The sequence below is a fragment of the Bubalus bubalis genome, chromosome X (genome assembly GCF_019923935.1).
Source record: "Bubalus bubalis isolate 160015118507 breed Murrah chromosome X, NDDB_SH_1, whole genome shotgun sequence".
Classification (NCBI taxonomy): domain Eukaryota; kingdom Metazoa; phylum Chordata; class Mammalia; order Artiodactyla; family Bovidae; genus Bubalus; species Bubalus bubalis.
In genome coordinates this window covers 106,240,272-106,257,036 of record NC_059181.1, presented here as the reverse complement: position 1 = coordinate 106,257,036, position 16,765 = coordinate 106,240,272, and the positions used below count along the sequence as shown (strand labels likewise).

The 16,765-nt window shown below is 42.1% G+C and overlaps 1 pseudogene; it reads left to right on the top strand.

Annotated features, from left to right (window-relative positions):
- Positions 1–217: 217 nt before the first annotated feature.
- On the top strand, positions 218–1,585 carry LOC102414968 (annotated as a pseudogene).
- The last annotated feature ends 15,180 nt before the right edge of the window (positions 1,586–16,765 follow it).

Genomic DNA, 16,765 nt, shown 5'->3' with positions numbered 1-16,765 from the left:
AGCCTCCAATTAAAATAAATAAATTTATATTTTAAAAAATCATTCAATAAAAAAATAAATAAAGATCACTTCCCTGTGATCATGGGCTTATACACAACTTTCTCCAGTTGCAAGAAAGCTATACTGTACAGTAATGTAATTCTTTGAAAGCAAAGTTATAAAACAGTAAGCCAACTAGCACATTAATTTTATATTAAGCTTTTCCTGTGGGAGTCGCCGGGTTGAGAGGAGCATGGCCTTCTCCTCTCCCCACCATGGTGTGTGCTCGTCCACTGATATCAGTGTACTCTGAAAAGGGGGAGTCCTCTGGCAAAAATGTCACTTTGCCTGCTGTGTTCAAGGCTCCCATCCGACCCGATATTGTTAACTTTGTTCACATCAACTTGTGCAAAAACAACAGACAGCCCTATGCTGTCAGTGAATTATCAGGTCATCAAACCAGTGCTGAGTCTTGGGGTACCAGCAGAGCTGTGGCTCGAATTCCCAGGGTTCGAGGTGGCGGGACTCACCGTTCTGGTCAGGGTGTTTTTGGAAATATGTGTCGTGGGGGCCACATGTTTGCACCAACCAAGACCTGGCGACTTTGGCACCACAGAGTGAATACAACGCAGAAGCGATATGCCATCTGCTCTGCACTGGCTGCCTCAGCCTTACCAGTGCTGGTCATGTCTAAAGGTCATCATATAGAGGAAGTTCCTGAACTTCCTTTGGTGGTGGAAGATAAAGTTGAAGGCTACAAGAAGACCAAGGAGGCTGTTTTGCTTCTGAAGAAACTTAAGGCCTGGAATGATATCAAAAAGGTCTATGCCTCTCAGCAAATGAGACCTGGCAAAGGCAAAATGAGAAACCGTCACCATATCCAGCACAGGGGACCCTGTATCATCTATAATGAGGACAATGGTATCATCAAGGCCTTCAGAAACATCCCTGGAATTACTCTGCTTAATGTAGTAAGCAAGCTGAACATTTTGAAACTTGCTCCTGGTGGTCATGTGGGACGTTTCTGCATTTGGACTGAAAGTGCTTTCCAAAAGTTAGATGAGCTGTATGGCACTTGGTGTAAAGCAGCCTCCCTCAAGAGTAACTAAAACGTCCTCATGCACAAGATGTTCAATACAGACCTTAGCAGAATCTTGAAAAGCCCAGAAATCCAAAGAGCACTCCGAGCATCACTCAAGAAGATTCATTGCAGAGTCCTGAAGAAGAATCCACTGAAAAACCTGAGAATCATGTTGAAGCTTAACCCATATTCAAAGACCATGCACCGGAACACCATTCTTTGACAGGCCAATAACCACAAAATCCGCATGGATAAGGCAGCAGCAGCACTAGAAGCCAAATCAGATCAGAAGGGGGTTCAGGGCAAGAAGCCTGTGGTGGGAAACAAAGAAAAGAAGGTTGTTGGCGATAAGAAGCTGAAGAAGCCTGTGGTAGGAAAAGAAGCTGCAGGGACCAAGAAACCAGCAGCTAAAAAGAAGCCCACAGAAAAGAAACCCACCTCAGAGGAAAAGAAGGCTGCTGCATAAACTTAAATTTGTTTATTCCATAAATGCCAAATCATTTTGGACAGCTAATTTTGAATAAAGACCTGAACAAAGAGGCAACGAGAAACATGAAAAAAAATTTATATTAAATATCAGTCACTTCACACTTATGTCAGGATGGGCTGCCCACTTCAGTACAAGTCTTGCATATAATGTTCTACAAAATGAACCACTGGGCGATGATAATAGAAAAAAGTCTACACAGTTCTTGTCATACAGTAATTAGATTTTCATATGAAGACACGTGCCCCCAGCAGATAAGCTTATTAAGTGTATGGCAAATGATTATTTATTATTCATTAAATGCAAATTTATCTTCATTCTCACGTCTCCACACTGGGGCGGAGGAGGAGGCCCTTGCTCTTGCCATCTTGGGTGGCACAGAAGGTGGAAAGGAAGGATCTTGGAGAGATTCAAAAGCTAATTGACACCACACCAGAAGAATTACTGGTGAGAGGCAGGCATACTTGGTGTAACCTTATGGAAATACATTATAGATTCTGATATTCTTGTCTTCTCATTTCTTGAATAATGTTTGTATATCATCATTGTTTCACTGATTACTTTAGTTTCAGGGCCCGTATCATAGAAGTATTCATAATGTAAAAACAGTCAAAAGCAATGCTGCATAATTGGAACCCTTCTGCAAGACTGTCTGATGTCAATTTGTTTTCTGGCACCATTTTTATTTCATCTTCTTCTTCACTGTCTGTCACTGGTTCAGAGGTACTCATCTCCATGAATTCCTCTTGTGAATTCCTCTGGGGTGGTATCAATTAGCTTTCTAATCTCTCCAAGATCTGTATCTTAAAACCCTTCACTCCCCAGTGTTATTTGTTCTTCTGTTTTGTTTTGCCACATCCACAAACTCTATCATGATTTCCTTGACTGGCTCTGTTGTAAATCCTGTGATGTCATGCACAACATCTGGTCACAGTTTTCTCCCACAGGAATTTGCTATTCCAGGCTTGATGGCTTTCACAGCTTTTTCTATAGCGACAGTGGCATCTACAATGGTGTAATCCTTCCAGACTTTCACGATGGTCTCTCTGCCAGACTTCTCTTCCATAATATTGACAATTCTGTCCATAGAGTACTATGTATAATGGGCCTTAAAGGTTCTTATAATTCCCTCATTTAAAGGCTGAATTCGAGACATTGTGTCTGGGGCCAAACATACCACTCTGATACCTTCAGTATTGAACTCATGGGGTTCTGGGTGGTCAGAGACATTGTCAAATAGCAAGAGAACTTTAAAAGGCAGTCCTCTACTGGTAAAGTACTTCCTGACTTCAGGGACAAAGCATCAATGGAATTTTCCCAGAAAAAGTGTTATTGTCCAGGCCTCCTTGCTGTACAACCAAAAGACTGGCAGCTGGTGCTTATCTTTTTTTAGGCTCAGCAGTTACCAGCTTTATGTATAAGGGAAGTCCTGGTCATAAAGCCAACTGCACTTGCTCCAAACAGTAGAGTTAGTCTATCTCGGTAGAAGTTGCTTTTCCTGTTACCATGACCTTTTTATTAATAAATCTTTCTAAAATTATCAAACCATTCTTTGCTGGCATTAAAGTCTTCACCTTCCATTTGCCTTAAGTTGTCATATAATGACTTTGCTTTTTCTTGAATCATATTAGAGTCCATAGGTATGCTTTTCTTATAGCAATCCTACACCCACTTAAAAAGCTGCATTTTCAAAAAAGATGACAGGGTATTTTGCAAAAAGTGCAAGGTTTTCGTGCCTGCTGGCATAGCTGCAGTGATAGCTTCACGAATTTCCTTTTCTTTTTTTTCTTTTTTTACAACAGTCCTTATGCTGGATTCATTTATCTTGAAATGGAAGGCTACTACAGCTGCAGACCTCAATCTACAGTACATATCAAGCAATTCAACTTTTCCTTGTAACAGTATGACTTTTCTCTGCTTCTTAGGAGCACTTCCAGCATCACCAGTGGCACGCTGTACATACGAGCCTCGTGGTGTTATTCAGGGTTTATCATGTTGCACTAAACATGAAAGAAACCTGAAAACCAGAGCTATCACTTTTTACTGTGATATGAAAGTTACCGTAGAGATGAACTGTTAATGTGGAGATGATCCATGTTGCACAGTGTTTTAAGTGGATTCACAACACTAGAGCTCACCGCAATAGCAACAGTTGCTATGAAATTATTAGAGCAGCACAGTATGTGATACAGTTAATTTATGCATTTATGAACTTAATATTGCATATATACACTTGTTTACATTTCTCAGGACTGTGAATGGTACCACATATGTTCTCTTAGTGTCTGTATGTATAAGTTTTGATGAATTTTAACATTTTGTAGTAGATTCGTGTATGTTATAAAAATAGACTAGTATCTACATATAGTTTATGAATACATTTTATGGTTTCCCTGGTATCTCAGTGGTAAAGAACCTGCCTGCAATTCAGGAGACATGGGTTCAGTCCTTGGGTCGGGAAGATCCCCTGGAGAAGGGAATGGCAACCCACTCCAGTATTCTTGCCTGGAGAATCTCATGGACAGAGGAGCCTGGTGGGCTACAGTCCATGTTGTCACAAAGAGTCAGACATGACTGAGTGACTAACACTTTCTTTTCCATTTGGTTACATGGTAGTAAATGACAAAATAGACTAGTTTCCACATATATTTTATGAATTCAGGATATACCTAACTTTTTCTTAATTTTTCTAATATTTCTAGGCTATGTGGTTTGTCTATAAATTTTTACAAGTTGTTTCAAATCTCCAAAAAAGTGGACCCATGTAGTGGAAACCTGTGTTGTTCAAGGATCAACTGTACTTCAGTCCTAAAACAAGCATCTTACTTAACGGGGAATGACTATAAATCTTTTCACTAAGATGAGCAACAGGCATCAATATCCTCTAACTACTACTACTATTAAACTTCATGGTAGAAATTATTCAAGAGAAATAAGAGGCATAAGAACTAGAAAAGAAGTAAAATGACCTCTGTTTACATATGATATGGGAGTATATCTTTAAAATTGTAGAGCAGGGGTCAGAAAACTGGGCCCACAAGCCAAATTCACCCACTGCCTACTTTTGCATCTTTTAATAGTTGGAAAAAATAAAAATAAAAGAATATTTTGTGAAATGTGAAAACTATACAAAATTAAAATTTCAATACCCATAAATGAAGTTTTATTGGAACATAACCACACTGATATGTTTACATTTTGCCTATAGGTGCTTTCATGCTACAATAGCAGATTTGAGTAACTGTAACAGAGACCAGATTTGATGCTCTTATTACTTTGCACTGCAGCACAGCACACTACAAAGCACAGTGACACAGTTATAATTCTATAGCATTTTCAGTGCCACACATGCCATGTGTGTGGCACACTCTATAGCAGACCATTTAATTGCATTTATTAACACTAGTGCATATCCATCATGTCAAAATCAAAACAAAATGAAAGCAGAAAAGTTGAGTTCAAATGTTGCACACTTAAAGCACAGTATACACACAGAAGTCGCTCAGTCATGTCTGACTCTGCGACCCCATGGATTGTAGCCCACCAGGCTCCTCGGTCCATGGGATTTTCCAGGCATGAATACTGGAGTGGGTTGCCGTTTCCTTCTCCAAGCACAGTATAGTGTGGATTAATTTGTTATCAAAATAGATGGCAAAGTAGTGTGCTATTATCTCCTGAGACTATAGCTGTGCTAAACAAGTCCAACATACACTGACATCATCAGACTAAGCACTTGTCACAATATTCTTAACTCGTGGGAAAGCAACAGTCAGAAAACTTAGATTTAAATTGAAATATAACAACATAATTTCATCACAAAAATTGAAAAAGGCCAAAATCAAAATAAACTAGCCAGTGGCTCATTTGTTGGCCAAACAAGGTGAAGGAAGAAAGGAATTGGCAACAGTAACTCTGGAAAATCTTGCTTTCACTGGAAAATATAAAACTAAAGACAAAATAAACTATGTAAACACCGTATCTAGTTGGCAAATTTGTTTCTCAAGGGAATATGGTTAAACAACATTGAAACAGCCATATATGTATACTGCTGCTGCTGTTGCTGCTAAGTTGCATCAGTCGTGTCCAACCCTGTGCGACCCCATAGATGGCAGCCCACCAGGTTTCCCTATCCCTGGGATTCTCCAGGCAAAAACACTGAAGTGGGTTGCCACTTCCTTCTCCAATGCATGAAAGTGAAAAGTGAAAGTGAAGTCGCTCAGTCGTGTCCGACTCTTTGCGACCCGATGGACTGCAGCCCACCAGGCTCCTCCATCCATGGGATTCTCCAGGCAAGAGTACTGGAGTGGGGTGCCATTGCCTTCTCCAATACATGTATACTGGGACTGAAAAATAAGCAAATGGATGCTGGATGAAACAAGCCAAGTTTCTCATTATCTGAGAAAAGTTACAAATAAAAAAGGGGGGAGGCTACAATGTAACATGTGGCACTGGATTAGATTCAGAGACATCAGTATGTACTTATATTTAGATTAATATAGAGAGAGATGAATAAATACAAAAATTAGATAGGTGTATATACACGAGTAACTTTCCTAGCTCTGTCCAGGAGCAATGGTACCCCAATAGTAACAAATACACCCAGTAGCAAGATACTGGTTTCACATTATTCTCCAAAGAAAAGAACCAGGATTCATTGGAGAAGTGTTGGGGCAGGGACAAATACAAAATGAGCCTGCAGCATTCTGTAGAATCAGAAAGTGAGGAAGTGCTGAAAAAAAAAAACAAAATATGAGTGCACGGCAAATGGACAGAGGAGTCAATGTGAAAGAACTCCTAAAGTTGGAACAATTTGAGCAACACAAACAAACGCTATTGTATTGGATTATAACCCAAAGTATAAAATAAATATACATGATTCCATATGGAAACAAATAAATAAATACATAGAGAAGAGGCAGATCTCCCATACAGAAGAATTCCAAATAATTTATGAGCTAGTCCCCTCTCATGGAAGTGGAGCTTAACTCCCCAGTCCTAGAGTGACTTGCTTCCAAAGAGTATGAAAGTGGGGGTGGGGGGGGAGTAACTTTACAGTGGAGAAGCTTAACAGCACCTCAAAACAAGTGTATTTTTCAGGGTTCTCCAGAAAAAACAAACACAATTAGATAAATACAGATATTTGCTCGCATAGTTTATTGAGGCTGAGAAATTCCACAAACTACCATCTGCAAGCTGGAGAACCAGCAAAGCTGGTGGTACAATTCCCCTGTGGCTCAGCTGGTAAAGAATCCTCCTGCAATGAGAGAGACCTGGGTTCGATCCCTGGGTTGGGAAGATCCCCTGGAGATGGGAAAGGCTAGCCACTCCAGTGGTCTGGCCTGGAGAATTCCATGGACTGTATAGTCCATTGGGTCTCAAAGAGTTGGACATGATTGAGTGACTTTCACTTCACTTCACTGAAGTAGGAGGTCCTGACTGGTAAAACCATCAGAGGCTGAAGGCCCTAGAACCATGACCTCCAATATACAAACACAGGCAAAGATAGGCGTCCCTGCTCAAGAAGAAAGGAAATTGGCCCTTTTTTTTTTTTTTTTGACTTTTTATTCTATTTGGGCACTCAAAGGATTGAATGATGCCCACCATGTTGGTGAGGGCAAATCTTTACTCAGTTTGCCATTCAAATACAACCAAAACATTTTCATAGTGACACCCAGAAATAATGGTTCACCACTTCTTTGGCGTCCCTTATCCCCATCAACTTGACACATAAAATTATCCATCACAATTCCACCCCTTTTCTACTTGGCACTTTTTTTTTTTGTTTGCTTTCTTTTTTGTTTGTTTGGATTAAATGATTTTTTTTTCAATATTGTATTGGTTTTGCCATACATCAACATGAATCTGCCACAGGTGTACACGTGTTCCCCATCCTGAACCTCCCTCCCACTTATACACAATTACCTTAGATCATACTTAATCTCCAAGTAAAGACAACAACAGATATTAATTCCATCTATTAATAACATGATATAAGTATTCTGCAATGCAAACTAAAACACACTTCCCTAGAAGAGGATGTAAAGCCTTCAAGTAATGTTAACTCTTCCCCTGGTATCCTTAACTTGAATAATATGATGGAAAGTTAATGATACTAAAATACTATGATATAAACTCAATAACCTCTATATGATACAGGTTACATAATAAAGCAATAGAAGAGTAATAAAAATAAAGATATTTTCTGAATATATGCATATATACACACAAACATATTCATAACAAAATGAGGAGGAAATACTTGTGACAATTATAATCCTTGCTTCTGTAACTGGTCATATGTTCATTGCTGGTATTCATGTTTACTTTCTTTCATTATCTCTTCCATATTCCATTTGCCCTCATCAAGCACGTCAACTGATTGTGGTTCTTTAGTTGGTAGGATGACTTCATTCCTCTAGGATATGGGCCATTGGTCGTCCTGCCTGAATTGGGGATGTCCCATAATCCAGACATCATCTTCCTTACCTTCAGTGTGGAGCAGCAGTTCAATTTCCCGTTGGTGGTCAGGGGCTATCACCCCAGCCAGTTCAGGAACTCTGTTCCTTGCCTGTTGATTCAGAGGCATGAGAAGCCCAAAGAGGTTGAGTGACAATTTTTACTTCCGGTTCAATGGAATCATTGTGGTGTTTCCTCATGGAAGCACTCTCCCTTCGGAACTAAGACCTCGAGGCCAGTGGAGCAGAATGCTGCGGAGACAGGAAGCAGAGCTTTTTCTCGTGGGCCACTGGCGGTAATGGAGACTGGTGCCGCCCCCATTTCCAGCCCCTGATGCCCGCATCTGCGAATCATGGCTGCTAGAGAAACAGCTCCATACACCGAACGCTGAGTCAGAACGTATACAGCCTTGTGTGCACAACCTTGTGTACATAGCCTTCTAGAGACCCTGGCCTTGCCTCAGAGGTGTCACCACCCAGCTGACATGACAACTGAGCCTGAAAGAGGGCCTGCCACCCTTCTACCCACCAAGCCAGCTCCTTCACGCTGGATGGTAACACCAGTCAATTCCATGGGCAGGGACCCATTGGTGCACCTCCTGTGCTGTGAAGCAACTTCCTTCGTCAGAACAGTGCTGCCTGGAAGGCCGTGAAGCCAGACGAGGTGCTCTGTGAGGCCACAGAGGGCAGTTTGAGCAGAAGCCTTGTGTGCAGAGGAGGCAAATCTGTGGCCACACTGAGTGTACATTGCAGTAAGGACAAAACTCTTCACTGCCTTTTCCACAAGGGAAGGGGTCCTAACACTAACCTGCCATCAGGGAGCTGTCTGATCAGTCAGGGGATTGGTATCATGTTGGGAGTCAGTACTGGTCTCTTTTGCTGGCAGACTGGGCACTCAGCAGTGCCCATAGCTGCGTTGGACTTGATGAGTGGGCACCCAAGCATGTATCACCTCCAAACCTGCTACCATGAACACTTCCTGCGGCAAACAGGACACTTTGTGACTGGGGAAAGAGGCCAATTGGAATCCACAGAACAGGTCATCCTATCTACTTGATTATTAACGTCCTCCTCCTCTGAAATTACTCTTTGGTGAATGGTCACATGGGACACAAAAATCTGCACAGTTTTTGCCCATTCAGAGAGGTCTATCCACACAACTCTTCCCCAAATTACTTTGTTGCCAATTTTCCAATCATATTCCTCCCAAGTCCCTGATTGTCCAGCTAAACCATTGGCCAGGGCCCATGGACTGGTATATAACCACATGTCTAGCCAGTTCTCCTCCCAAGCAAACAGCCATGTGCATTCCTTTAAGTTCTGGGAGGATTTTCTTTCACCATCTCCTTCATAGATGCTCCAGAGAGAGGCTCTTGTGCTACAGCTGTCCATATGTGGGTGGTGCCTGTATCTATAAACCAGGCCCAAGTCTTCTCTTGGTCTGACAACTGATCATAGAGAACACTGTACAAGGCCATAGGTGCAAACTGGGGTGGAGAAGGTAGTGTAACAAAAGTAGGGACCATGAGAATTTGGACCACTTCCTTTGGATGATGGAGTGCTGCTGTGTACCCCCAAATTTTTGGCTTGGTGGGTCAGACGTCACCCAGTTTATGATGGGCAGCTCAAGTTACATGGTAACCTGGTGGCCCATGGCTAAGCATTCAGCCTCTACTAAGGTCTGGTATCTGGCCAAAAGCTGTTTCTCAAAAGAAGAGTAGTCATCTAGAAAAGATGGCAAGGCCTTATTCCAAAGCCCAGTACTGTCCTATCAAAGGCTCCAAACACCAGCCCCATGTGCCACTGACACTTTCAAGCAGTACTAGGTCTGCTGAATCATATGTTCAAGGACCTCTTGCCAAGCCTTCTCTGGCTCTGAGTGCTACTCAAAATTAGCAGTTTCTGAGTCGCTCAGAAATGCCTAGAATAACCAACCAAATCAGGAACGTTACCTCCAAACTCCAACGTGGCCCACTAGGTGTTGTGCCTCTCTTGTGGTTGTAGTAGTGGCCAGATGCAACAACTTATCCCTCATCTTTAAAGGGATATCCCCACATGCCCCACACGGGACACCTAGCTATTCCACCAAGATAGAAGAGCCCTGAATTTTAATTGGATTTATTCCCATCTCATGCATGTAGATATCTTATCAGTAAGTCGAGGAAAATTGGAGAAGGAAATGGCAATCCACTCCAGTATCCTTGCCTGGAAAATCCCATGGACAGAGGAGCCTGGTGGGCTGCAGTCCATGGGGTCGAAAAGACTTAGGCACAACTGAGTGACTAACACTTTCACTTTCAGAGCAGATGCTACTTCTTGCTCACTAGATCCAATTAGCATAACGTCACCAATGTATTATAACGTCAACAATGTATTATAATGTATTCCTCCTCGTGGAAGGACAAGGTGATCAACATTGTTGCTAACTAAATGATGATGTAGGGATGGAGAGATAATATATCCCTAAGGAAGGTATACTGCAGCTCGTGCAAGCTGAAAACAAACTGCATGTGGTGGGACTTAGGGACAGATTAAAAAAAAGATGTCCTTTTCATTATAGGGGACTGGAATGCAAAAGTAGGAAGTCAAGAAACACCTGGAGTAACAGGAAAATTTGGCCTTGGAATATGGAATGAAGCAGGGCAAAGACTAATAGAGTTTGGCCAAGAAAATGCACTGGTCATAGCAAACACCCTCTTCCAACAACACAAGAGAAGACTCTACACATGGACATCGCCAGATGGTCAACACCGAAATCAGATTGATTATATTCTTTGCAGCCAAAGATGGAGAAGCTCTATACAGTCAGCAAAAACAAGACCGGGAGCTGACTGTGGCTCAGATCATGAACTCCTTATTGCCAAATTCAGACTTAAATTGAAGAAAGTAGGGAAAACCACTAGACCATTCAGGTATGACCTAAATCAAATCCCTTATGATTCTACAGTGGAAGTGAGAAATAGATTTAAGGGACTAGATCTGATAGATAGACTGCCTGATTAACTATGGAATGAGGTTTGCGATATTGTACAGGAGACAGGGATCAAGACCATCCCCATGGAAAAGAAATGCAAAAAAGCAAAATGGCTGTCTGGGGAGGCCTTACAAATAGCTGTGAAAAGAAGAGAAGCCAAAAGCAAAGGAGAAAATGAAAGATATAAACATCTGAATGCAGAGTTGCAAAGAATAGCAAGAAGAGATAAGAAAGCCTTCTTCAGCGATCAATGCAAATAAATAGAGGAAAACAACAGAATGGGAAAGACTAGAGATCTCTTCAAGAAAATCAGAGATACCAAAGGAACATTTCATGCAAAGATGGGCTCGATAAAGGACAGAAATGGTATGGACCTAACAGAAGCAGAAGATATTAAGAAGAGATGGCAAGAATACACAGAAGAACTGTACAAAAAAGATCTCCATGACCCAGATAATCACTTTAGTGTGATCACTCACCTAGAGCCAGACATCCTGGAATGTGAAGTCAAGTGGGCCTTAGAAAGCATCACTATGAACAAAGCTAGTGGAGGTGATAGAATTCCCGTTGAGCTATTCCAAATCCTGAAACATGATGCTGTGAAAGTGCTGCATTCAATATGCCAGCACATTTGCAAAACTCAGCAGTGGCCACAGGACTGGAAAAGATCAGTTTTCATTCCAATCCCAAAGAAAGGCAATGCCAAAGAATGCTCAAACACAATTGCACTCATCTCACACACTAGTAAAGTAATGCTCAAAATTCTCCAAGCCAGGCTTCAGCAATATGTGAACTGTGAACTTCCTGATGTTCAAGCTGGTTTTAGAAAAGGCAGAGGAACCAGAGATCAAATTGCCAACATCCGCTGGATCATTGAAAAAGCAAGAGAGTTCCAGAAAAACATCTATTTCTGCTTTATTGACTTTGCCAAAGCCTTTGACTGTGTGGATCACAATCAACTGTGGAAAATTCTGAAAGAGATGGGAATACCAGACCACCTGATCTACCTCTTGAGAAATTTGTATGCAGGTCAGGAAGCAACAGTTAGAACTGGACATGGAACAACAGACTGGTTCCAAATAGGGAAAGGAGTAGGCTGTATATTGTCACCCTGCTTATTTAACTTATATGCAGAGTACATCATGAGAAACGCTGGACTGGAAGAAACACAAGCTGGAATCAAGATCACCGGGAGAAATATCAATAACCTCAGATACGTAGATGACACCACCCTTATGGCAGAAAGTGAAGAGGAACTTAAAAAGCCTCTTGATGAAAGTGAAAGTGGAGAGTGAATAAGTTGGCTTAAAGCTCAACATTCAGAAAACGAAGATGATGGCATCCAGTCCCACCACTTCATGGGAAATAGATGGGGAAACAGTGGAAACAGTGTCAGACTTTATTTTGGGGGGCTCCAAAATCACTGCAGATGGTGACTGCAGCCATGAAATTAAAAGACGCTTACTCCTTGGAAGGAAAGTTATGACCAACCTAGATAGCATCTTAAAAAGCAGAGCCATTACTTTGCCAACAAAGGTCCATCTAGTCAAGGCTATGGTTTTTCCTGTGGTCATGTATGGATGTAGGAATTGGACTGTGAAGAAGGCTGAGCATCGAAGAATTGATGCTTTTGAACTGTGGTGTTGGAGAAGACTCTTGAGAGTCCCTTGGACTGCAAGGAGATCTAACCAGTCCATTCTGAAGGATATCAGCCCTGGGATTTCTTTGGAAGGAATGATGCTAAAGCTGAAACTCCAGTACTTTGGCCACCTCATGCGGAGAGTTGACTCATTGGAAAAGACTCTGATTCTGGGAGGGATTGGGGGCAGGAGGAGAAGGGGACGACAGAGGATGAGATGGCTGGATGGCATCACTGACTCGATGGACGTGAGTCTGAGTGAACTCCGGGAGTTGGTGATGGACAGGGAGGCCTGGCGTTCTGCGATTCATGGGGTCGCAAAGAGTCGGACACGACTGAGTGACTGATCTGATCTGATCTCTGATGGAGAAAAAGGCACTTGTTAGCTAAGTAGGTCCATACTGGTAGCACTGTAGTTGTTGCTGTTGTTTAGTCACTAAGTTATGCCCGACTGTTTGTGACCCCATAGGCTGCAGCATTCCAGACTTCCCTGTCCTCCACTATCTCCAGGAGTTTGTTCAAACTCATGGGCATTGAGTCAGTGATACTACCTAACCATCTCTGCCACCCTCTTCTCCTGCCCTCAGCCTTTCCCAGCACCAGGGTCTCTTCTAGTGAGTTTGCTCTTTCCATCAGGTGGCCAAAACATTGGCATTTCAGCTTCAGCATCAGTCGTTCTAATGAATCAGTTCAGTTCAGTTCAGTCACTCAGTCGTGTCTGACTCTTTGTGACCCCATGGACTGCAGCTCACAAGGCCTCCCTGTCCATCACCAACTCCCACAGTTTACTCAAGCTCATGTCCATTGAGTCGGTGATGCCATCCAACCATCTCATCCTCTGTTGACCCCTTCTCCTCCTGCCTTCAATCTTTTCCAGCATCAGGGCCTTTTCCAATGAGTCAGTTCTTCGCATCATGTGGCTAAAGTATTGGAGTTTCAGCTTCAACATCAGTCCTTCTGATGAACACCCAGGACTGATCTCTTTTAGGATGGACTGGTTGGATCTCCTTGCAGTCCAAGGGACTCTCAAGAGTCTTCTCCAACACTGCACTTCAAAAGCATCAATTCTTTGGAGCTCAGCTTTCTTTATGGTCCAACTCTCACATCCATATGTGATTATGACTATGACTGGAAAAACCCTAGCTTTGCCTAGAAGGACTTTTGTTGGCAAAGTAATGTCTCTGCTTTTTAATATGCTGTCTAGGTTGGTCGTAGCTTTTCTTCCAAGGAGCAAGCGTTTTTTAATTTCACGGCTGCAGTCTAATCAATATTCATGGTTTATTTCCTGTAGAATTCAATTGTTTGATCTCCGTGCAGTCCAAAACATTCTCAAGAGTCTTCCCCATCAACAAAATTTTGAAAGCATCAGTTCTTCAGCACTCAGCCTTCTTTAGGGTCCAACTCTCACATCCGTACATGACCACTGGAAAAACGATATCTTTGACTATACCCACCTTAGTCAGCAAAGTGATGTCTCTGCTTTTTAATACACTGTCTCAGCAATACGTGAACCATGAATTTTCAGATGCTCAAGCTGGTTTTAGAAAAGGCAGAGGAACCAGAGATCAAATTGCCAACATCTGCTGGATCATGGAAAAAGCAAAAGTGTTCCAAAAAAAACATCTATTTCTGCTTTATTGACTATGCCAAAGCCTTTGACTGTGTGGATCACAATAAACTGTGGAAAATTCTGAAGGAGATGGGAATACCGGACACCTGACATGCCTCTTGAGAAACCTGTATGCAGGACAAGAAGCAACAGTTAGAACTGGACATGGAACAACAGACTGGTTCCAAATAGGAAAAGGAGTACGGCGAGGCTGTATATTGTCACCCTGCTTATTTAACTTACGTATGTAAGAGTACATCATGAGAAACGCTGGGTGGAGGAAGCACAAGGTGGAATCAAGATTTCTGGGAGAAATATCAATAACCTCAGATATGCAGATGACACCACCATTACGGCAGAAAGTGAAGAAGAACTAAAGAGCCTCTTGACTAAAGTGAAAGTGGAGAGTGAAAAAGTTGGCTTAAAGCTCAACATTCAGCAAGTAGTCCCATCACTTCATGGCAAATAGATGGGGAAACAGTGGAAACAGTGGCTCACTTTATTTTTCTGGGCTCCAAAGTCACTGCAGATGGTGATTGCAGCCATGAAATTAAAAGATGCTTACTCCTTGGAAGGAAAGTTATGATCAACCTGGACAGCATATTAAAAAGCAGAGACATTACTTTGTCAACAAAGGTCGGTCTAGTCAAAGCCTATGGTATTTCCAGTAGTCGTGTATGGATGTGAGAGTTGGACTATAAAGAAAGCTGAGCGCCAAAGAATTGATGCTTTTGAACTGTGGTGTTGGAGAAGACTCTTGAGAGTCACTTGGACTGCAAGGAGATCTAACCAGTTCATCCTAAAGGAGATCAGTCCTGGGTGTTCATTGGAAGGACTGATGTTGAAGCTGAAACGCCAATACTTTGGCCACTTGATGTGAAGAACTGACTCATTGGTAAAGACCCTGATGCTGGGAAAGATTGAGGGCAGGAGGAGAAGGGGATGACAGAGGATGAGATGGTTGGATGGCATCACTGACTCAGTGGTCATGGGTTTGGGTAGACTCCGTCAGTTGGTGATAGGGAGGCCTGGAGTGCTGCGATTCATGGGGTTGCAAAGAGTCGGACACGACTAAGCAACTGAACTGAGCTGAACTGAACTAAGTTTACCATGGCTCTTCTTTCAAGGAGCAAGCATCTCTTAATTTCATGGCTGCACTCACCATCCGCAGTGATTTTGGAGCCCAACAAGAGGAAAACTGTCACTACATACACATTTTTCACCTTCTATTTGCCATGAAATTATGGGAGCAGATGCTACGAAGTCAGTTTTTAAGCCAGCTTTTTCACTCTCTTCTTTCACTGTCATCAAGAGGCTCTTCAGTTCCTCTTTGCTTTCTGCCATTAGAGTGGTATCAGTTGCATATTTGAGGTTGTTGACATGTCTCCCAGCAATCTTGATTCCAGCTTGTGATTCATCAAGCCTGGCATTTCACATGATGTACTCTGCGTATAAGTTAAATAAGCAGAATGACAATATACATTCTTGTCACATTCCTTTCCCAATTCTGAGTCAGTCTGTTGTTCCATGTCTGGCTCTAACTCTTGCTTCTTGATCTATATACAGGTTTCTCAGGAGACAGGTAAGGTGGTCTAGTGTTCCCATCACTTTAAGAATTTTCCACAGTTTGCTGTGATCCACACAGTCTGTGGTTTTCCTCTATTTGCACTGTTCATTTAATAAGTCTTCCTTATTTCTTCTTGCTATTCTCTGGAACTCTGCATTCAGTTGGGTATATCTTTCCCTTTCTCCTTTGCCTTTTGTTTGTCTTCTTTTCTCAGATGTTTGTAAAACCTCCTCAGACAACCACTTCACCTTTTTGCATTCCTTTTTTGGGGGGATAATTTTGGTTACCACCTACTGTACAATGTTATGATCCTCCGTCCATAGTCCTTCAGGCACTCTGTCTACCACATCTAATCCCTTGAATTTATTCATCACCTCCACTGTTTAATCATAAGGGATTTGATTTAGGTTAGGGGCTTCCCTGGTGGCTCAGAGGTAAAGCCTCTGCCTGCAGTGCAGGAGACCCATGTTTGATCCCTGGGTCAGGAAGATCCCCTGGAGAAGGAAATGGCAACCCACTGCAGTCCTCTTGCCTGGAAAATTCCTTGGGCTACAATCCATGGAGTCGCAAAGAGTTGAACATGACTTAGCGACTTCACTTTCACTTTTTTCATATCTGAATGTCCTATTGGTTTTCCCTACATTGTTCAATTTATGCATAACTTTGCAATAAGGAGCTCATGATCTGAGCCACAGTCAGCTCCACGTCTTGTTTTTGCTGACTATGCAGTTTCTGCATCATTAGCTGCAAAAAGTATAATCAATTTAATTTCAGTATTTACCATCTGATGATGTCAATGTGTAGAGTCATCTCGTGTGTCGTTGGAAGAGGATGTTTGCTATGACCAGTGTGTTCCTTTGGCAAAACTCTCTGCTTTTGCCCTGCTTCATCTTGTACACTAAGGCCAAATTTGCCTGTTATTTCAGGTGTCTTTTGAGTTTCTACTTTTGCATTCTTATCCCCTGTGATGAAAA